The 24,085-nt window shown below is 39.7% G+C and overlaps 1 protein-coding gene across 1 annotated transcript in view; it reads right to left on the reverse strand.

Annotated features, from left to right (window-relative positions):
• FGD4 (FYVE, RhoGEF and PH domain containing 4) overlaps nucleotides 1–24,085 on the reverse strand; it is a 263,419-nt gene that overhangs the window by 193,618 nt on the left and 45,716 nt on the right. The window lies entirely within an intron of this gene.

Consider the following 24,085-nt stretch of genomic DNA (forward strand, 5'->3'; position numbering starts at 1 on the left):
GGTGGGAGGGCTGCTTGAGGCCAGGAGTTCAACACCAGCAGCCAGGCATAGTGGCGTATGACTGTGGCCCCAGCTACTTGAGAGGCTGAGGCAGAAGGATTACTTGAGACCAGGAAGCTAATGTTGCAGTGACCGATGACTGTACCACTGCATTACACTTTGGGTGACAGAGCAAGATCCTGTCTCAAAAAACAAACAAACACACAAACACACACACACACTTTGTTGCTAAAAAATACTAATGATCATCTAAGTCTTCAGTAAGTAATAATCTTTCTGCTAGCGGAGGGTCTTTCTTTGATTTTTATTTTATTTTATTTTGTAGGCGGAGTCTTGCTCTGTCGCCAGGCTGGAGTGCAGTGGTGCAAATCTCAGCTCAGTGCAACCTCTGGCTCCGGGGTTCAAGCGATTCTCCTGCCTCAGCCTCCCGAGGAGCTGGGACTACAGGTATGCGCCACCACGCCCAGCTAATTTTTGTAGTTTTAGTAGAGACAGGGTTTTACCATGTTGGCCAGGATGGTCTCTATCTCTTGACCTCATGATCCGCCCACCTCAGTCTCCCAAAGTGCTGGGATTACAGGTGTGAGCCACCGCATCCAGCCACTTTCTTTGATTTTAATGGCTGCTGACTGGTGAGGGTGGTGGCTGCTAAAGGTGAGGGCTGGGGGGCTCTATGGCAATTTCTTAAGACAAGGAAGAAAACAGTATATAATATATATAACATACAAAATATGTATTAATCGACTATGTTATCAGTAAGGCTTCTGGTCAATAGTAGGCTATTACTAAACTAAGTTTTCGGGGAGTCAAAAGTTTTATGTGAATTTTCAGCTCAACAGGGGGTCACTGCCCCAACCCCCAAGCTGTTCAAAAGTCAACTGCATTTTCTAACACTTTCTATTGTTTTTACTCCTCCTGTTCCTCTAATTTCCATAACGTATCCTAGCCTGTAGCCACTACTCTCCTCTGGCTTTAATCCCTATTACATCACAATTTAATCATAAACTGGAGTTGTAGGTAGAACAGCACAATTTAGGATGACAAAACAGAAAAAGAGATTGACTTGTACAAGCTCGAACTTTAATGATAAAATTATGATTAGGATCCATTTTCTTTCTTTTTTTTTTTTTTTTTTTTTTTTTAGGACCCATTTTCTAGTAACTCTTAGTTTCATGTCTATTATAAGGGACCAGCATAACACAGTTATTAAAAGCACAGGATGTAAGTCACATTACACTTGCTCTATCATATGAAACTATGACCCTTAATATTAACTTGTATTTTTTGTGCTTTGGTTTCTTCATCTATAAAAATTGAAGTAACTAATAGCATCTATCTTCAGACGAGATTTTCTGAGATAAAATGCATAAAACACCTTGAATACTACCCGGTACACAGAAGCTCTCAATAAATTTTATCCATTCTTACTCTTCTATTATTATTCAATCAGCCTTTCAATGAGCATATAATATAAATACCCTATATGCATTTGTCCTTTTTCTTTAATCTCTTGTGGAATCAAACTTCAGGTGGTTGGGGCCAAAAACACTTATAAAACATGACTAGGCCGGGTGCAGTGGCTCATGCCCGTAATCCTAGCACTTTGGGAGGCCGAGGTGGGCGGATTGCTGGAGCTCAGGAGTTCAAGACCAGCCTGGGCAACACGGTGAAACCCCATCTCTATTAAAATAGAAAAAAGTAGCCGGGTGAAGTGGTGCGCGCCTGTAGTCCCAGCCACTTGGGAGGCTGAGGCAGGAGAATTGCTTGACCCAGGAAGAGGGAGGTTGCAGTGAGCCGAGATCACACCAGTGCACACCAGCCTTGGCGACAGAGCGAGATTCTGTCTCAAAAAACCAAACAAACAAAACCCAAAAACATGACTAATCCAGTATGTACATACATAACATGTTTCACTGGGACACATGCAAATAAGTGCTTAGCAAAAGTTAAAAGAAACTTGGGGCCTAAAGGAAATCAGAATTTTAAATAATATTTCTACCTACTGAGTTGTCTACTTAGTGGCTACGTTAAATTAGTATCTTCTAAATATAGAATTTTACTGAATTCTTTCTTCATGGGATCACTTTATACAACACTGACAAAGTCTTCACAAGGCTACATTCTAAATCCAAGTAGCAAATAAATCGCAAATAAATCTTCCTCTGCCATTTTTTATCTCTTGACTTTAACCACAACATTTCATTTTCTGCCCATATGGACTAATGCTTCTGCAAAGAAATGGGCAGTGGTCAGAAAGCCTGAGTTCTCATTTCAATTCTCACACAAAAGTTAAAAGAAACTTGGGGCCTAAGTTTCTTGGGGTAACCTCAGTGTTGCCAACAATGGCACCACCTGTTCCCCCTATTTCACAGGTTTTCAGAACAAAAACAGTGAAGACACATCATAAAACAGGGACATTTACCCAGGCTTCCAAGTTCACTGCACAGGGTTAAAAAATACATATTTGTGGGGACTGTAGCAATGTTTCTCCAAACGAAGGCATTTTAGATATCTGAAGCTCAGGCCGGGCGCGGTGGCTCAAGCCTGTAATCCCAGCACTTTGGGAGGCCGAGACGGGCGGATCACGAGGTCAGGAGATCGAGACCATCCTAGCTAACACGGTGAAACCCCGTCTCTACTAAAAAATACAAAAAACTAGCCGGGCGAGGTGGCGGGCGCCTGTAGTCCCAGCTACTCGGGAGGCTGAGGCAGGAGAATGGCATAAACCCGGGAGGCGGAGCTTGCAGTGAGCTGAGATCCGGCCACTGCACTCCAGCCTGGGCTACAGAGCGAGACTCCGTCTCAAAGAAAAAAAAAAAAAAAAAAAGATATCTGAAGCTCAAAGTCAAGAAGAATACATTATTTACCTTTAAACAATGAAAACTGAATGACACTTTATTATATTATACTCTAACCTAATCTGTTGCCCCAAAAGTTGGTGTTTTAATCCACAACAAAGGTGACTCTTGACATTCTTAATTACATAATGAAGGGGCTTTTGTTTTAAAGATCTTCAGTATGAAATCCACATTTGGGTTGAAGTTTTACTCTTTTCTACTAGTCACATGTGACTTAGAACAAGCTATCTCAGCTCTTGGGTTTTGTTTGCTTGTTTTTCGGTAATGGTTATTGTGAAAGAAGAAAGTTCCATCTGGTCTCAGAGCTACCTATGAGGAGGCAAGTGAGATCATACACACCAAGTTATGAACAAGAAGGCACCTGTTCAACACTGGTTGCTCAGTTCAGTCAGCATCTGAGGCAGCAGTTTTCATTCAAGAGCTCCTACTTGAATTTCTAAAGTTGTCTCCAGTGTATTCTCTAAGTGATGTGAGTTAACACAAGCCCACTGATCTAAAAATTGCAAGAAATCAGGTTAAAATCCCCCCACAAAAGAAATACAGGGTGAGTAGAAGTTTTAGCGAGAATATTTGCCATGATGTACAGTACTTACACTGCGTTTTCTTGCTGTTCTCACTGTTTTTGTATTACAGCAATGGCACAAGTAAATGTAGGGGGAGCTGATGAAAATTTCACTGCCTGAAAGCACTATTTTAAGCATCAAGGTCTAATTATCCAACCTTACATATTTCAAGAGGTATATAACCTTCTCACTTTGAATCTGGCCCTTGGATATTGCCAGCCTGGAAGGTCTTCAGTTAAGACAGAAAGATAAACTAAAAAGAAAATGTCTTCCTATCTTTTTCTCTAAGGCATGATGAGGTTTTACAAACTATGGTCTCATCTCATTAGTAGTTCTGATAAAAAAATAAAAAAAAAATCAGTGTACAAGCACCTGAAAAAGTTTTATTTCAAACACACATACAAACTCACTCACACACATACACACAGTGTTATACTGGGCTGTGGTTAAAAAATTTGAAAGTCGGCCGGGCGCAGTGGCTCACGCCTATAATCCCAGCACTTTGGGAGGCTGAGGCGGTCAGATTGGCTGAGGTCAGGAGTTTGAGGCCAGTCTGGGCAACATGATGAAACCCCGTCTATACCAAAAATACAAAAAAATTAGCCAGGCCTGGTGGCATGCATCTGTAATCCCAGCTACTTTGGAGGCTGAGGAAGGGGAACTGCTTGAACCAGAAAGGTGGAAGTTGCAGTGAGCCAAGGTCACGCCACTGCACTCCTGCCTGAGCAACAGAGCAAGACTCCTTCTCAAAAAAAAAAAAAAAAAATTGAAAGTCACTGTTCTAAAGTACCCACTATGTGAGCAACAGTGCCAGAATCAGAAATCTTGCTTGGAATCCCTACTTTGTCAGTTACTAGTGGTACAACCTTGGAGCGCCTGTTACTCAAATTCTCTGAAGCCCAGTTTCCTCCAACCTAAACTGGGGATACCACATTCCATAATGTATACTAAACAGCCGAGCCCTGCACCTGGCTAGTGTTGGTTGCATTCCCTCTATTGTCACCCTGCTTCTACTTTCTTGCAGCAATCAGGGGCAAGGGAGCAGTTAAGTAGGGTCCCAAGCATTTTTGCACATATAAATTGCCTCCAGTCTTTTGTCTATAGAAATATCTGGAATTCTATTTGGATAAAATTTAAGTTTAGTTTTAAATAAAAGTATATAGTGGCTTCCTCACCGATAAAAAAAGAAATAGATAAAAACAAATGCAGGATCTAAATGGCAATTATGTAAAAGATGAGTGAACCCTGGAGAGAATACACGAATGAATGATAATAGAAGCTAATTGCCTTGAACCAGTAAAGGAAGCTAGTCAAAAATAGGAGATAAAGGAATAATAGCAATTAAGTATCCAGCACTTACCCCTGCACTGGACATGGGGTTAAAAGTTTTGTATGCATCATTGTATCTGACACCCACCAAAAAAAAAAAAAGGCAAACCACAGAACAAACTGTGATGGCACTTAAGGCTGCCACATCAAGAATGGAAAAGTAATCTTCCCACCAACTTTCCAATCATAGATATGCAGTGTTTACTTGCTATAAACCACCTGATATTATGCAGAAACCAAACTAAATCCATAACTTAAAAGGTCACAGTTAAAACTATTACAAAGGCCAGGCGCGGTGGGTCATGCCTGTAATCCCGGCACTTTGGGAGGCTGAGGCGAGTGGATCACGAGGTCAGAAGTTCAAGACCAGCATGGCCAAGATGGTGAAAGCCCGTCTCTACTAAAAATATAAAAATTAGCCTGGCGTGGTGGCGGGCGCCTGTAATCCCAGCCACTTGGGAGGCTGAGACAGGAGAATTGCTTGAACCCGGGAGGCAGAGGTAGCGGTAAGCCGAGACTGCACCACTGCACTCCAGCCTGGGTGACAGAGCAAGACTCCTTCTCAAAAACAAAAACAAACAAATGAACAAAACTGTTGCAAAGATGAAAAGAAAGGATAATAGTCACAAGGCAAAGGGCATAAACTGTGGAAACAGAGCACAGCAGACACTTATATTTTAAAAATGCACAACGTTCTTGAAATTCTCCCTGGAAGCCTTCTTCTGTTTGCTTTATGGGAGCTTTCAGTGCTCTATGCAAATACGTGGATTCAAATTCCACTTCTGCTAAATTCACATTAAATAAACTACCTGGCAAAAACATGTAAAAAGAAATAGAAAAACAGATGAATAAATGGAAATGTTACTACTAATTTCTTCAGGTAAAAGCCTCTTAAGCATTGTGGCATTTTTCTACACATGTGAGCTCCTCAGACTGAAGAAATCATTTTAATCAACACTTTTGTTACTAGAGCTTGGTGATATCATGAATCATATAGGACCATGAAAACTCTCATCTGAAAAGGGTAAAAAAAAAAAATCAGAAAATTTCATATTTATACCAGTTTTAATTGCTTAAATAGTTATTATGGTTTTTTGTACATCATCTTAATTTAAAATACGATATTTTCCCAAAGGAAAAATATTTTGCCATAACTGAATATTCTGTTATCAAACACAAACTTAGAAGAATCAATACTAACTTTCAATATGATGAATAAATTATGGGCCACAGATACAACTAGCACACATTATATATGTATTAGATGTCTCAAGTAGGGTTAGTACAAATACATCCTTATAAAAAATTCAACTAGTGGCCGGGCGCGGTGGCTCAAGCCTGTAATCCCAGCACTTTGGGAGGCCGAGATGGGCAGATCACGAGGTCAGTAGATCAAGACCATCCTGGCTAACACGGTGAAACCCCATCTCTACTAAAAAAAAAATACAAAAAACTAGCCGGGCGAGGTGGCGGGCGCCTGTAGTCCCAGCTACTCGGGAGGCTGAGGCAGGAGAATGGCGTAAAACCCGGGAAGCGGAGCTTGCAGTGAGCTGAGATCCGGCCACTGCACTCCAGCCTGGGTGACAGAGTGAGACTCTGTCTCAAAAAAAAAAAAAATTTTCAACTAGTAATCTGGAGAATATCAGTTACTTGTATTCTTTATCTCAGCTAATGGCATTTTCAAATGCCCGGTTAATTCAATGAAACAATGTGTAAAGAGTTTAGATAAAAGACTGAGGCTGAAATACAGAATCTGCAATACAGCGACTGTGCTCATGGGCAGGTTATTACACTTCTCTGAGCCTCAGTCTTGCTGACTATAAAGTGGAAATATTTATTTCAGAAGATTATTAACATCATGTCACATAACATATGCAAAGGAAATCATATAATCACTGGTACCTACTAGAATCTAAACCAATCCTCAAATGACCGATCTTTCTTTGCCTTAGTTTTCCAGCGTCTTTCTCTAAGTTGTCTCAAGTTTTTCATCATGCAATCCATTGACTTTTTGACTCTCCACTCCAGGATATGTCCACTTATAAATTCTATACATGTACTACTCTACTATATGATAAAATACTCAAAAACAGCTTTTTCTCTTTCTTTTCTTTTTTTTGAAACAGGGTCTCACTGTCGCCCAGGCTGGAGTGCAGTGGTATGATCATAGCTCACTGCAGACTTGTATCTTCCAGACTCAAGCCTCAGCCTCCCAAGTAGCTGGCACTACAGGCACGCACCACCACTAGTGGTTAATTATTTTATTTTTGTTAGTAAAGCCAAAGTCTCACTCTGTTGCCCAGGCTGGTCTTGAACTCCTGGGGTCAAGAAAACCTCCCGCCTCAGCTTCTCAAAGTCCTGGGATTACAGGCGTGAGTCACCATGTCTGGCCAAAAATAGCACTTTTAATAAGATGATACAAAGATAAAATGAAAAGTAGTTTTAAGTATTGGCTTCACAATACTAGTTAATATCTCAAGGCATGATAAAATGTCAGGCAAAGTTCATACATAATAACAGTGGAGGTAAATTCAGACTTCAAAGAATCTCTGTGATAGTTCTGATTTTATTTGCGGCTGTAGAGGCCTAGTCTCCCTAAACAATAATCATCAAGTAGGCTAAGTATGGTGGCTCACGCCTATAATCCCAGCACTTCAGGAGGCTGAGTTGGGAGGATCACTTGAGTCAGGAAGTTAGAGACCAGCCTAGGCAACATGAGACCACATCTCTCCAAAAACAAAAAGCAAAAAAAATCAGCCAGCTGTGGTGCCGTGCGCCTGTAGTCCCAGCTACTGAGGAGACTGAGGCTGGAGGATTGCTTGAGCCCAGGAAATGGAGGCTGCAGTAAGCTGTCATCACACCATGTACTCCAGACTGGACAACAGAGTGAGGCCCTGTCTTGAAATTTAAAAAAAAAAAAAAAAAAACCTACTTATAAACACTTTCAAATTTTTAAATACATTTCTTTTTCAAATCTTTTTTAAGTTTTTATTTTATTTGTATTTTTATTTCAGGAATTGCACAAAAGAATCAAATGTTTATTTTTATTTTTGAAGGAGATAAATCCAAATGCAGAAACATTTTTGAGTGCCTTAAATTTACATTTTATGATCCTTATAAATAGCAGTGTCTGGCCAGGCACAGTAGCTCATACCTATAATCCAAGCACTTTGGGAGGCCAAGGTGGTGGATCACTTGAGGCCAGGTTAGAGACTAGCCTGGCCAATAGGGCGAGACCCCATCTCTACTAAAAATACAAAAATTAGCCAGGCGTGGTGGTGCACACCTGTAACCCCAGCTAGTTAGGAGGCTGAGGCATGAGAATTGCTTGAACCTGGGAGGTGAGGTTGCAGTGAGCAGAGCGTGTACCAATGGACTCCTGCCTGGGCGACAGAGTGAGAGACTCTGTCTCAAAAAAAAAAAAAAAGCAGTGTCAAACATCCCAAATAAACACAATTTGCCAACCAAATTAATAATCTTTTGCTGGCCAACTCTTCCTGCTGTCTAAATACTTGAAAATTATTAATTCTAATAAGTTGTTGACTCAAGAGATTTCTGAAGGTATCATCACTCCTGTTAATAATTTTCCTCCTACCAATAGCCAATTACATAAGGAAAGGATTGATAATTCCAATGAAAAGACCTGGCTTCTTTTCTAACTAGTGGAGAAGCTTCAGGAAAACTTTAGGCAAATCCTTCAAACTCTATGAGCCTGTTTCCTCTTCGGTAAAAATGAGGATTGTATGATAGGTGAATGCTTCCTAAACAAAAACTCCCTCCAAATTCAGTTGTACCTGTGAAGTACTGCTGTTAAATTTAGAACAATGAATGTTAAGTTGTAAGCCACAGAACACAACCTGGACTCTATCATTAATTTGTCAAGTAACCTTAAGAAAGTCAATTTCTCTGGGCCTAATTGGTAAAAGAGATTACTGGACCAAATCACTAGTTCCAATAATTGTTATGGGCGATGGAGCACTTGAAATTAACAAACAATGCTCTTTGCTTAACACGTTTCAGTGGAATAAAATATTTATTTACCAGCTAAGTTCAGTTCTATCACACACAGGGGATATTTTATGAATGGAAAATTCAACCATATTATATATATTAAAAATTTAAAAAATCAGGCCGGGCACATTGGCTCACGCCTGCAATCCCAGCACTTTGGGAAGCCAAGGCAGGAGGATCACTTCAGCCCAGTTCAAGAGCAGCCTGGACAACGTGGCAAAATCCTGTCTCTACAAAAAAACACAAAAATAAGCACGGTGGCGCACGCCTGTAGTCCCAACTACTCAGGAGGCTGAGGTGGGAGGATCACCTGAGCCCAGGGAGGTCAAGACTGCAGTGAGCAGTGATCACAGTACTGAACTTCAGCCTAGGCAACAGAATGAGACCCTGTCTCAAATGGGGGGAAAAAAAAGGAAAAAAAGAAAAACAAAGAAAAAAATCACAGCTACCAGCACGTAAGACTACAAAAAAAACTGGTTATTTGAGTCTTCCCTCTTAATCTGTATTCATTTGTACCTGTTATTTCACTTTGAATTCAGGTTAGTACTCCCAAGCAGACAAATGGTAGAAAATAATGAAAATTTAAAAAAAAATAGGTGAAAAAAATCATAAATGGGGAAATTATATTATCTAATTGAAAGAAAATAATCCTGTCATTAATTATTAATTATTTAATTATTTAATTTCACTAGCAGAACTCCATACCCAAGCTCCTTAGAGCAGAGCTAGAAGATTAAGGCACCAGATAGTCTCCAAGGTCCCTTTCGGCCCTAGGGACTCTGTTTCTGGTTTCCACTGCAATTTGCATTCTATTTTTATATGTTACACACTGTTCCAGGCACAAATAACAATGTAATATTTTTAATAGCACCTGATAAACTGATCATTTTAGTAAGAGTCCAGTAAACATTTATTTACACATTTACACATAAAACACATACCCACAAAAAGCAATCCTTGTATTCTGAGTCCACTGAAGATATCTCAGAAGCTCCATAAATACTGTTAACAGTACATATTATTCCATACTAATTTAATAAACCAAGCACAAACTGTCTTTTCTTGCAAAAGACCCTAGATATTAGATATTAAAATTTTCCTTGCACACTGCAGTGTATTTGTGACATATACTTGTGGCATGCATAAGATAGGCTAGTTCCAAAATAAACACAGTGGTAATTAGTAAGAAAAGAAAAATCTAGTTACTACAGTTTTCATCTTAAGATCATGACATCTTTAGGCATTATTATTTCAAGTGTTACAGTCCTGAACTAAGTTAATAGACAAAAACAAGCCAAGGCACACTTTGGCTAAAATAGAAAATGTCTCACATGTGTATCTCTGATTTCTAGTTAAAAAAAAAAACCTATAAACAATGTTAAAATGGAATACTTAAAACTTTACTGTTGCTTATAAGAAACTTTCTAACGACATAATGTACAAATAAGTAAAAAATTGAGGATAGAAGCCTTATTCTGCTTTGTAAAATCTAGAGGTTTTCAAATAATTCAATCCCTTCATCAAGTCCACTCCTGCTCATTACAGAGCTTAGAACAGGATACACCAGTTCCTGTTCTCCCATTCTCATTTTGTCCAAAATATCATCCTGTCAATGCAGAAACAATGCACATTCAAATAAGTGTTTACAGAAAAAGCAAAAGAAGCCCAGCTCATTAGCTGACTGAAGACCTTTATGTCTCAAATACAAAAGAGGAGATGGAAGTCTCAGATCACTCAAACAAGAAAATGGCAGGTTATTTGTTCCTTTAAAAAGGACTGCATCTTTTTGTGGACGAGGATCTACTGGAATTATTTAGAAATATATAGCAGCTCTAATTTTTTTTTTTTGAGGCGGAGTCTCGCTCTGTCTCCCGGTCTGGAGTGCAGTGGCCGGATCTCAGCTCACTGCAAGCTCCGCCTCCCGGGTTTACGCCATTCTCCTGCCTCAGCCTCCCGAGTAGCTGGGACTACAGGCGCCCGCCACCGCGCCCGGCTAGTTTTTTTTTTTGTATTTTTAGTAGAGACGGGGTTTCACCGTGTTAGCCAGGATGGTCTCGATCTCCTGACCTCGTGATCCGCCCGTCTCGGCCTCCCAAAGTGCTGGGATTACAGGCTTGAGCCACCGCGCCCGGCCTGCAGCTCTAATTTTTCTAAACATTTATCAATTCTTTCAGTATAGCTTTTGACTACTTTGGTCAAATATTTCTAGGTTAAGTACATTCTAGGGCATGAGAGCATGACCTGAACTTTATAACATTTTGATCAAAATAGATCCAAAATTAAATTAATGATAATATTTGGCAGCATGAATCTCATTAATAAGATTACAGGTAAATCCTCTCACAAGTTACTTTGCCTTCTGAACCTATCTTTAAGTTTTAAGCAGAATAAATTCTCCCAAAGCTGGCAATTCCAACAACCAAGGGGCAGTATCATTTTACTACAGTAGTCTCATGTGAGCCACTAAATAGAAATTATCCAGGTGCTACGAAAACAGAAAGAAGTAAAGAAAAATAGATCGACTAAAGGATAACCGTTCATCCACTGTCCCCTTACAATACATGCCTAGTCTCTATTCCCCTGAAGCCACAAATTATGGCAATAGTCACATGGGTACATTCTAATCACATATGAAAAGTCTACACTATTACAGTAAAAAAATGGGCACAATGTATCTCCTGAATTTCAAGCAATTTTAGATAGCTTTTAGTAATAACTACAGGAGAGCTATAATATTTGCTAAGATTTTATTGATGTTATCTTTAAATAAACACTTGACACCTTATTTTAGCAAAAAGATCAGCTAGAAAAAGATATCCTCAGCTGTTAATGACAGTAATGCTTGCAGGGTTTTACACAACTGAGAAGGTTGGATGGAGACTAGCAGTCTGCAAACTGAAAATGCACTCATCCATTGAAATGATTACTTTTTCTATTGTTATTCTACTGCTACAGCAATCACAATAATTCCTTTTGCTTTTTAAGTATTCACAAAGAGAAAAACAGGATCACAAAGTCTAGTCTAGGGCTCTGTGCCTATCCGCTATTATTTAATTCATTTATAGCATAACTTTATGATTCAGAAGGCAAATATTTTCATACACAAAAGTTCTTAAAATGACAGAGGACTAAGTGTCCTGATTCAGGATACAGAAATCTTAGACTAGATCATGCTGCCTCCTAGAGGCCAAAGGTACATAAAAACACCTCTATTTCACAAAAAGTCTAATTTTAACAAAAATCACACACTCTCAAATTTGAGTCTTCACAAAAACTGCAAAGAACATGTCTTGTTTATTATCTTAAGGGACTATTTTCTAGTTTTTGGGTAAATACCTTTGTATGTTAAAATATTGAACTGATTAGGGAAAGCCTACGGCAAATGATCCAACCTTGAAGAGATAAAAGCAATGGCACAGATATTCTGCTATCACAGAAATGGAATATTAATACATGTAAATATTTCAAAATCTATACTATACGTTTAAATACAATTATCCTGATATTTTAAAATAAACTATCTAAAAGGAATATACTACTATACTTCACGATACAGCCATGTCTAAAAAAGCTCTAAAGATAAATAAAAAATTTTGTGTGTAAGTATGATCTCCTACTGAACAAAATGCATAAAGGTGTTTCAACAGAGCAAACATACTGACAATGAACACATATGCAATCAACTGTTGCTGCTAAATCCTCATTCTCAATATTATTGTCAAAGAAATCTGTAGAAAATACCAAGATGAATAAACTTCTTAATTCAAGGAAGTACAAGAACAATGCAATTTTCCTCATTTCTTTTTGGCTGCCTGCTGCTTCATTGTGTTTGTATAATAACAGATCTGGCAAGTTGCAAGTCTCAATGCATTCACATGGGCAATTATGTAGCAGAGTTACCTTGGGAATAAACATGCTCTCTGGCACAAAGAACCATTCTAAGTAGGTCAAAGCTCCCCTAAACTGTATTTAGATCACCAGATGTTTCAAAAAAGCCTTTAAAATTCTGTCACTTCACCCAGAAAGGAAGAAAAATTTAAAAATCACAAGATACACTGTCAGAACAAGAACACTGAGGATGGAAAAAGGCAACTATTTAAAAGAAAATTTTCTGAGACTCTAAATTATACTGCAGTCAGTTTAAGGTAACAGCAAAATATTTGGTCAAAAGCATGCTTTATGATCCTGTTGAACTTAATTTTTAAAAGTAAAACAAAACTACTACAGCCAAAGGCAAACAGGAATCAAAACTTAAAACAATCATTTGGTGTGAAGGAATCAGTGGCTGGGACCTATCACACCGACAGTATTTTAAAGCACTAGTGGTTTTTAAAAAATAAAAGTTTAGAAAAGACTAGTAATTGGCCCTAACCTTATATGCTTATGAAATTAAGACCGACCAAAAAAAAATGTTTTTAACCAGTAACATGGTTTAAAAAATTCTCTTTGCTATAAAATCCTCAACTATAGGAAAATGTCTTAAGCGATGGAAGAAAGATCACTTCTCTTAAGGAAGAGAGGATGATGCTGCCTCATCATTTCCACTCTGCTTTTTGGGCAACTGAGATTTTGCGTTTCAAAGAATGAAAGGCTAATCCCTTAATGAAGGTACTAGAAAAAGCAAAAACCCTCGCATGTGGTACAAATGCCCATTCCTTCAAGTCACTCCCATATTACTCATTCAGTGTGAATGTTAGAGAAAAGAACATTGCTCTGCTCCTGGAACACAGAGAACTTGTCTCTTATGTCTCATTATCAATGTCCTATTTCTCCTCAATGCTGTTAGGAGTTTAATAACTGGCTACCAGGTTAGGAAATGAACCATTTTTTAATCATTTCACATTTTATCTTCAGTTGGGGCTTTTTATTAACAGCTAAACACTCACAGATATCGAGTCCACAATGTTTCCCTGGTGGCAAGAGTCCACTTACAAGGAAAACCATGGAATTATTCTTGATGGGAAGGAAATAAATAATGCCACCTAAAATATTTTTAGATGCAAATCAGACTCCTAATATAAAATAGTTTTGATCCATTCATTCAACAAATATTTAATGAACTCTATACATCCATTGTTCAGCTAGGTACTGGGTGTGGATTAGTAAATACAACAGGTGTGAGCCTGCCCTCCTCAGTCTAAAGAATGAGATAAATGAATATCTAAAAAATAAAGTATGATAATAATCACAGAAAAAAGTTTTTGAAAGCCTGAAACAATGAACCCAGGTTAGGCTTCTTCTAAGCAAGTTGGGCAAGTTAATTGTCTGTCTGAACACCAGTTTGTTTCTCTGTAGGATGAGCACACAATTTATCAGCCAAATTAGAGTACTTATCCAGGACTAATGATAAATAAGAGATCCTAGGCCAGGAGCAGTGGCTCACACCTGTAATTCCACACTTTGGGATGCTGAGGCGGGTGGATCACTTGAGGCCAGGAGTTCGACACCAGTCTGGCCAACATGGCAAAACTCCATCTCTACTAAAAATACAAAAATTAGCCAGGCATGGTGGTGCATACCTGTGATCCCAGCTACTTGGGAGGCTGAGACACAAGCATTGCTTAAACCCAGGAGGTGGAGTTAGAAGTGAGCCAAGATTGTGCCACTCTACTCCAGCCTGGGCAACAGAGTGAGGCTCTACATTAAAATAATAATAATAATTACATATATATATATATTTATTCTAAGTTTTATAAATCTTTATTACATAAAATTATTTGGATGTGTTAAATTATCAAAGCTGGATGATGGGTAAATGGGGGTCATACCAGTCTTTACTTTGCATAAGTTTGAAATTTTCCATAATAGAAAGTTCAATAAAATTGTGTATCTAGTGCAGTCTTATTTTTTGAGACAGAATCTCGCTCTGTTGCCCAGGCTGGAGTGAAGTGGCATAATCACTGCTCACTGCAGCCTCAACCTGCTGGGCTCAAGCGATCTCCCACCTCAGCCTGATGAGTAGCTGGAACTACAGGCATGTACCACCACGCCCAGCTAATTTTTTAATTACTTGAAGAGACAGGGTATCTGTATGTTGCCCAGGCTGGTCTTGAACTCCTGGGCTCACTCACACAATCCTCCTGCTTCAGCCTCCCAAAGTGCTGGGATTACAGACATGAGCCACTGCACCCTGCTCATTCTTTACCATAATACACTCTTGGCTATTAAGAGTCATATGGTTCAAAGGACAATAGTAGACTAGAATTCAAAGCAAGGAGAATGCTCAAATAAAATCATTCACCTACCATGTGATCACTGCAGCTTTACTTTTTGTGTAAATCTAACCAATTCAACCAGTTGTATTACTTTGCATGCAGTGTAACTGCATTTACAAATTGATCTACCTACACTCAGATTAATAAGTTCTTCAGTAGCTTCCTACTTGTCTACCAATATTTAAATATTGTCTATCAATAATTCATTCGTAGACAAATGAATGCATTAACTTGCTTTTGGAAGAACATTTATCTGCCCACTTATGGCTGTAACACTGACCTCTAGATTCATTATGAATGAGAGATGATATCTGAATTCTGTCTGGTACTTACTAGCAATGAGAATTCCATAAAAATTTCTATCTATCACAGGCAAAGACATAAATCTTTTTCCCATACAACTGTTCCCCAGATCACTGAAAAATAATAGTGAAACAGGATGGCTTCCCAGAAGAGTTACTTCAGTAGAATGGACTTAACAAAAGGAAATGTAAAGAAGAAAAAGAACTTTAAAGTCAGCATGCTTTTTAATTAGTCAGAACCTTGGGAGTAATTAAACACTTGTTCCCAGAGTGCCCACATTTACGTAGCTTGCTATAAATTAGGGTAAGCGCATAGAATAAAAAACACTCAGGAAGTTCTATTTTCCAACAAAGTGACTTGTTTTTGAAGAAGGATATCCACGGGAACATAGCTCGGGCAGGTAAGAAACTCTGTTATTGTTATCTTTAGAATATCAGCATGATCTTAAATAGTAACTTTCTTTCTTTTTTTTTTTTTTTGAGATGGAATTTCGCTTTTGGTGCCCAGGCTGTAGTGCAATGGAGTGATCTCAGCACTGCCACTACACTGGCTAATTTTTTGTGTTTTTAGTAAAGACAGGGTTTTGCCATGTTGGCCAGGCTGGTCTCGAACTCCTGACCTCGGGTGATCTACCCACCTCAGCCTTCCGAATCCCTCCTGGGATTATAGGTGTGAGACATCACCCCCAGCTTTAAGTAGTGACTTTCAAACCTCATGCATTTTTTAAAGAAAAAAAAAGATCTTTCTAAGGAGTAACAAACACAAAAGAAACTAAATCACTAATGGTGATCTCTTTGATATAATTTTAAAATCAGAGAATCATGATAGTCTAGTTATATTGGGTACTCTGATATGATTACAGACTCTATGCAATCCAAAATCATGAGGATCACAGGCAGACACATGGGACTTTTAAGCACAGTCTAACATCTTTGCATTTTATGTTGATGTAGAAACATATGGCTTTACTACTTACACCTTAAAGTGTACTACATATAACATTTATGTAACATATCACAAGCTGTCTAATAATAATGTGCATACCCATTGATACGAGAATCAACACCCACTGGTAAATATATTCATCACTACTGTAGTTAAGGACAAAACAAACAAAAAGAAAGTTAATTAGATAGAAGGACTGACCAAAAAAATGCAATTTAAGGTTAAGGGAGATAGGCAAGACTTCAATAAGAACTTTTGCTCTTTGCAAAGCTTCACCCAGATTATAAGAGAAGTCCAGTCCTTGTAGACTTGTCACACTTAAAAAGAGAACCAAGTGCATGCCAAGTGAGGAGGGTGTGTCCATGTGGGGGTCACTGCAGCACAGGATGTCAGGCAGGGCCCAAGTGTATAGGACATCTGCACAGAGGGAGGGAGCAGCAGCAATGGGAGACTGGTTACACAGAGCAGGATTGACTAAGTAAGTAACTTAGGGATAAAGGAACCAGGTTTCTCATCTTCAGGAAAAGAAGTTACAAATGGGGCAAGGGAGAAAACTGGAATGAATCCTGTAGTAAGATTAGAAGTAGATACGTCAGTAGGAACAATTTATGACTTTTAGAGAGAGAGACAACATGTAAAAGTGTATGTATGTATGAATATATTCCCTACCTTTGCTCACCAAGAAAGCCTGAAAGGAGAAACAACCTTGGATCACACTTAGCAGCCAGATCTTGGTTTGTATACATCCTTTTCCACTAAGAAACCAGGGCTCTTGGAGAAATGGCTCATTCTAGTACCAGGGTCGGGAAGAATAAGATGAGCCTAGAACATTTTGTGTCAGCTAGACATGCTCAAAGAATTATAACTTGTTAAAAGAGAACAGAAGCCAGCTTGAAAGGGGAGTAAAAGATTACAACTTTTAGGAAATGGTGAGTATACACTGATATAAGTGAATAAACTTAAAGTGGGATAAGAAAAATAGTTGGCCTGGCGTGGTGGCTCATATCTATAATCCCAGCACTTTGGAAGGCTGAGGCAGAAGGATCTCCTAAATCCGAGAGTTCAAGACCAGCCTGGGCAACATGGCAAGACCCTGTCTCTACAAAAATTTAAAAAATAAAAATAGGCCAGGTGCAGTGGCTCATGCCTGTAATCCCAGCAGTTTGGGAGGCTGATGCAGGCGGATCAGGAGGTCAGGAGTTCGAGACCCGCCGGGCCGATATGGTGAAACCCTGTCACTACTAAAAATACAAAAATTAGCCAGGCATGGTAGCACATGCCTGTAATCCCAGCTAATCGGGAGGCTGAGGCAGAAGAATGGCTTGAACCAGGGAGACAGAGGTTGCAGTGAGCTGAGATCGCACCATTGCACTCCAGCCTTGGTGACAGAGCAACACTCCGTCTCAAATAAATAAATAAATATTAGCTGGGCATAGTGGTGCATGCCTGTGGAACTAGCTACTTGGGAGACTAAAGTAAGAAGATCCCTTGAGCCCAGGAGGTCAAGGCAGGAAGTAAGGTGTGACTGCACCACTGCACTTTAGGCTGGGCAACAGAGCCAGACCCTGTCTCAAAAGAAAAGAAATGAAATAGTTACATAGTTTTAGAGTACTTTCCCACAAAATATTACAAAGAAGAAAAGAAATTTCACACTGGAGAAGCCAGGCAGACACCACCTTAATCAAGTGATCAAAGTAACAGCATCAATAATGGGACAAACAGAAATCATAAGTCACCTGATAAGATGCAATTAGAACACAGCATCAGTTCTATGACAGTCCCATCAAAGGTGTCCACCCTGAATTCAATCACGAGGAAACCTCAGATAAACCCAAATTTAAGAACATTCTACAAAACATGTGGCCTTTCACCTCTGGGTCATAAAAGTCAAGGAAAGACTAAGGATCTGTCCCAGGCTATAGGAACTTAAATAGACAGGATACTAAAAGCAATGGATAATCCTGAAATCAATTCTTTTGCCATGAAGGGCATTCTTGGTGCAACTGGTGAAACTTAAATGGGATCTGGGGATTACATGGTAATAATAGATCAAGGTTAACTTCCTATTTTGATAGCTATATTATAGCTATGTAGGTGCATGTCCTTGTTTGTTAAGACAAAAAAAAAGGCACTAAATATAAAGAAATGATGGGGCTTCAAGTGGGTAACTTACTATTAAATCAATTAGGAAAAAATTTTTCTGTATATTTGAGATGGTTTTTGAAATTAAAAAATAATATATAGGAACCACATCTAGTGTAATTACCTGACTTTGATTTATCTATGTCAGTTTCTCAGTCTACAAATGTTAATACTGTCTATCTCTCCAAGAGCATTATGAAGATGATTAAGTTACATAAAAATATAACATTTAGTTTACTCAGTGGAACAAAGGTTTTATTTAACATATTATTTAATGTATTCATGTTCTAACCACACTTTAGAAACAGTCTAATCTGTCTCAGGAGCTGTCCCATGGTTTCCGGTTTTCCCCAGTTTTACCTTGCCCTCCCTCCCACACATCCTCTCCTATACTGCAGCCTACAGGAAGTGATGAGGCTGCTCCCGTGTTACCGGACTGCTTCCCTTCTATCTTCTTTCCTTCCCCCTGCTTAACACACATTCCTACCGCAAGTCCAAGCTCAATCACCCCTTTTTCTTTTTTTTTTTTTTTTTGGCGATGGAGTTTCACTATTTGTTGCCGAGGCTGCAGTGTCATGGCGTGATCTCAGCTCACTGCAACCTCTGCTTCCTGGGTTTAAGCAATTCTCCTGCCTTAGCCTCCCAAGTAGCTGGGATTACAGGCACATGCCACCACGCCTGGCTAATTTTGTATTTTTAGTAGAGATAGGGCTTCACCATGTTGGTCAGGCTGCTCTTGAACTCCTGACCTCAGGTGATCCACTCGCCTCAGCCTCCCAAAGTGCTAGGATTACAGGCGTGAACCACCGCGCCCAGCCAAGCACCCCTTTTTCTATGAGTCCATATGACTCTGCTCCATTTGCTCAGACAAAAATGATGGCTCCCTTCCCTCCTTTGTACTCTCACTGTACTTTCTACATCCATCCATCCTAATATCTCTAACACCATATTTCACTGTGACCTGCTTCCAGTCATTTTCCCTCTTAAGATCATGGCTTACTTGCTAGCATGAACTCAAGCTCATCTTATGAATCAATCAAAGTGAGTGAATGAGCAAGTGAGGGCATCCAAGAGGCCATGGTTAACATCTGCAGCATCTGAAGATTTGGGGACAGATCAGACATTCAAATCTATTTTTGCTGAACAGTTCTTTGTCTTGTACCAATGTTCTTTCCCTCTGTAATGGGTAAAGGTTTTAGGGTCTGTTCCTTCCTCAACACAGACACAAAAACAAACAGTGAAAATATACACCTTCTGCCTCTAATAATGACCACAGGAAAAATAGGTGTACTTCTCTCTTACATTTATTTCAACCAACAAATACTTGAGTGCCTGCTACGTGTGAAGCACTGTACTAGATGCTAAGGGCTCAAGACATGGTGTACTGCAGAGAGGGACAGTATTTTTGTTTGTATGTTTCAGTCCTTGCCCTATCAAGTATTTAACCAAGTTACACTTCTCTATTTAGGCAAATAACAAAGCAAGTCATTCAGCATAAGTGGTTTGACCTGTGTCACTGAGCAAATTTGGATGGCTCAAGACTAGAATGCTAAACCTTTCAGTTGTACATTTAATTCTGAGTTGTATCAGGTTATCTCATATATTACAAATGGGCCATCTCATTTAATACAACATGATACTGTAAAAATTATAACTGTGTCACCTTAAGTTGGGAATCTAATGGTTAAAAAGAATGACAGTAAATTTTAACTCTGGAAAGGTTAAAGGTTAAAAGAATAACTTTAATAGCCTCTAGTTGAGTAAACCAACCATACCCCATAAACTACTCACTGAGAAATATAAAAGTGGTTCTAAAACATGAAAGTCCAGTGAAGGAATAACAAAATTTAAGGGACCAAAGATTTAAATTTGTCTAATCGTAAGCCAATATCCTTTTTAAGGTAAGGGGTACAAGCAAGGGTTTTATTTTCAGCCCGATGACTCCCCAGATAAAATGAGTGACTACCTATAGAACAATGGCAGCTCCACTAGACAGAAAAGTTTTCTCAAAGGAGTCAACGGTCTGGATGAGCTAGGAGACATGCCTTAAAGCAGCTTTCTCACAGCTTTATATTTTCATAGTTTCCTTTAATCTATATGATTTATTTTGGGGGGGTTTGGGTATATATAGGGACTCAAACAAAATAAAGGGGCAGCTTTGCCTTATCCTTTTGTTACCTGGAACATTTCCACAGCCGAAGGCTGCTAACACACTGAACTGTTCACTGCTGCTCACAATAACCGTACTGTGCTTCCGGCTTTGGGCAGGATGCATGCCCCTCGTTGCACCACTGCTAAATCCTACCTGTGCTCCAGGAACGAGATCAACATCACTTCCTGTATGCGCTGTTCCTCAATGTCCCCACTGCAGGTCTTTGGTGTCTCTACACTCTCTAGGCATTATCACTTTTAAGCTTGTAGAACGGGTATTGATGTCCTGTTTCTCCTCAGAATCATGCCCACGCTGTTGATAGGACTCAGGACATGCTACTCCAAAATATGGCCTGTTGGCACTTGAGGAAACAGCAGAAGCAGGAAGTTTGTTCCCTGTTCCCTTGCCTCTTCTCCCCTGAAGCAGACCATAAAACCTAACTGGCCTTTCCCTGAATAGGTCTTAATAGCCTCATTTCAGGAACTGTTCCTATACCTGGAGGAAAGGAATGTCTTTATCTCTGTAGACACAGGGACACAAAAAAAAATCTGAACAAACAGGCCTTGCTAAGTACCCCCGACCCTGTGTACTGCCATTAGACATAACCCCTGTATTCATCATACTGAAGCCTCCACCTCTTAGTTACTATTACATTGGGCTTCAGGTTTCAACATATAAATACTGGGGTGGGGTGGGGAGGGGAAGGTGGGGTGACACAAACACTCAGACCCTAGCAGTGCACCAGCCATGAACCTTGTAATGAGTGAGAAAAAAAAGATACTACTTTTTCTACCCTATCTTGTCTAGGCCATTCAACCTAGCCCACAGGCATGTTTCCCTTGGTCCACAAAACCAAGTAACATTTTATTTTTATTTTTTGAGACAAGGTCTCACTGCAGTTGCCCAGGCTGGAGTGCAGTGGCCTGATCTCTGGTTCACTACAGCCCTGACCTTCTAGGCCCAGGTGATTCTCCCCCCTCAGTCTCCCGAGTAGATGGGACTACATGCTGGGCTAACTTTTTGAATTTTTAGTAGAGACGGGGTTTCTCCAGTTGCCCAGGCTGGTCTCGAACTCCTGGACTTAAACAATCTGCCCACCTTGGCCTCACAAAGTGCTCACAGAAGTGTGAGTCACAGCATCCAGTCCAAACTAACATTTAAATTAGCTGCAAACAAAGGCATTTTAAATAAAATTTCAGTCTTCGGACTTTTCTTGAAAATTTGTTCTATAGGTAGAAGGTCCTTACAATTATTTTGAATCTGTGTTTAACAAAGAAATTTTAGGCCCTTGGAAATAGTGTGTATCTTCTTCATAACTTGCAGTATAGCCCAACTCCCAGTCTTAAATTATGCTTCCTTCCACAAAATGACTGCTTATATGACCATCTGAAATGTGTAAATTCAGTTCCAAAACAGCCAATGCACAGAGGCCCATTGATGAAATGCAATAAATATGTTTTCCAACTGCCATTTTCAGTATTCACAGAAACAACAGATTTTATTCAATAATCCTATCATGAGATGTGTTCTTCAGTCCTCACCCAAATAAAAAGCCATTGTCTTACAGACAATCCCCAGTTTGCAACCTAATCATTCCTAAGCAATGGTCCAAGATTAAATCAAAGTCAAATTGCCTAAAAACCTATTTTATACCACAGAAAGGGCAAAATAAGATGAAGAGAGGAAAACTTTAATAAGGACTTTTTACAAATATTAAACATACAAAAATTTATTTTAAAAGAGTCACATTATGAATATTGTATTCCTTTCAAAGGATTTCTTTCTTGTAAGGACTAGCCAGACTGAGATTTCTCTAAATACTTCAATAGGCACCTACTTTTTTCTCTAGCAAATCTTACGAAGGCAAGGGTGGGCTTTTCTGTCTCTTTAAGGACCTTTGAACTACCTTCACACTTCATTTGTCTCACATTCTCTTTTTTTTTCCGAGACGAGTCTCACTCTGTGGCCCAGGCTGGAGTGCAGTGGCGCAATCTCGGCTCACTGAAAGCTCCGCCTCCCGGGTTCACGCCATTCTCCTGCCTCAGCCTCCCAAGTAGCTGGGACTACAGGCGCCCGCCACCTTGCCCGGCTAATTTTTTGTATTTTTAGTAGAGACGGGGTTTCACTGTGTTAGCCAGGATGGTCTCGATCTCCTGACCTTGTGATCCGCCCGCCTCAGCCTCCCAAAGTGCTGGGATTACAGGTGTGAGCCACCCCGCCCGGCTCTGTCTCACATTCTTTCACGGCTAATTCATCACTTTTGGCACACACCCAAAAGTCTTCATCTGGTAAATGTTATAGGAAGGTACATATCTGCATGGAACTTACTCATCAATGACCCTTGCTCTTCTATGTCGATTTTGCTAAGTGTTGATGAATGATATTCTAATAAATCAAACATATATATTAATATCAATCACCATTTCAAATACATTTGTTACACAATTTGGTAGAAAGCATTTACATTATTACAAATTTGGAACGGCATGTCTACTTAAAGGCTGGCAAATCTTTTTGCTGAATTCTGAAGAAATGCCCACCCATCCTTTATCTTCACCTCAGGTCTCACCTTGCCACAATTAAGCACTTTTGAAAGGAGAAAATTCTTGTCAAAAATCATTGCTTAGGCCATGCACAGTGGCTCACACCTGTAATCTCAGCACTTTAGGAAGCTGAGGCAGGTGGGTCACCTGAGGTCAGGAGTTCAAGACCAGCCTGGCCAACATGGTGAAACTCCCTCTCTACTAAAAATACAAAAATTAGCTAGGTGTGGTGGTGGGTGCCTGTAATCCCAGCTACTCGGGAGGCAAGGCTGGACAATCACTTGAACCTGGGAGGCAGAGGTTGCCATGAGCCGAGATAGCACCATTGCACTCCAGCCTGGGTAACAAGAGCGAAAATCCTCCTCAAAACAAAAACAAAAACAAAAACAAAAATTGCTTAATTCAGAGTTCCATGGAACTGCATTAAAACAAACCAAAGTTTTCTATCTTGAAAATCAGCCTGTCGGCTGGGTGCAGTGGCTCACACCTGTAACCCCAGCACTTTGGGAAGCCAAGGTGGGAGATCACTTGAGCCCAGGAGTTCGAGACTAGCCTAGGCAACATAGTAAGACTCTGTCTCTATAAAAAATTTAAAAATTAGCCAGGTGTGGTGGCTCATGCCTGTAGTTCCAGCTTCTTGGGAGGCTGAGGTGGAGCACTGCTTAAGCCTGGGAGGTCGAGACTGCAGTGAGCCATGATGGCGCACCACTGTACTCCAGCTTGGGTAAGAGAGTGAGACTCTGTCTCAAAAAGAGAAAAGGAGAGGAGAGGGGAGGGGAGGGGAGGGGAAGGAGAGGGAGGAAAGGGAGGAGAAGGAGCGGGAGGGGAGGGGAGGGGAGAGGAGAAGTCAGCCTGTACACTTTACATGGGTGAACTGTATAATATGCGAACTACATCTCCATAGAATTGTTTTTCAAAATAAGTCAACCGGTCAATTTTTTAAAAATCACAACTTATTGCTTTAGTTTGGTTTTAGGCTCTTTGAAATAAATATTTTTCCTTCTTCAAAATTGTCATAATAAAA

The sequence above is a fragment of the Trachypithecus francoisi genome, unplaced genomic scaffold (assembly GCF_009764315.1).
Source record: "Trachypithecus francoisi isolate TF-2019V2 unplaced genomic scaffold, Tfra_2.0 Lachesis_group11, whole genome shotgun sequence".
NCBI classification, from domain to species: domain Eukaryota; kingdom Metazoa; phylum Chordata; class Mammalia; order Primates; family Cercopithecidae; genus Trachypithecus; species Trachypithecus francoisi.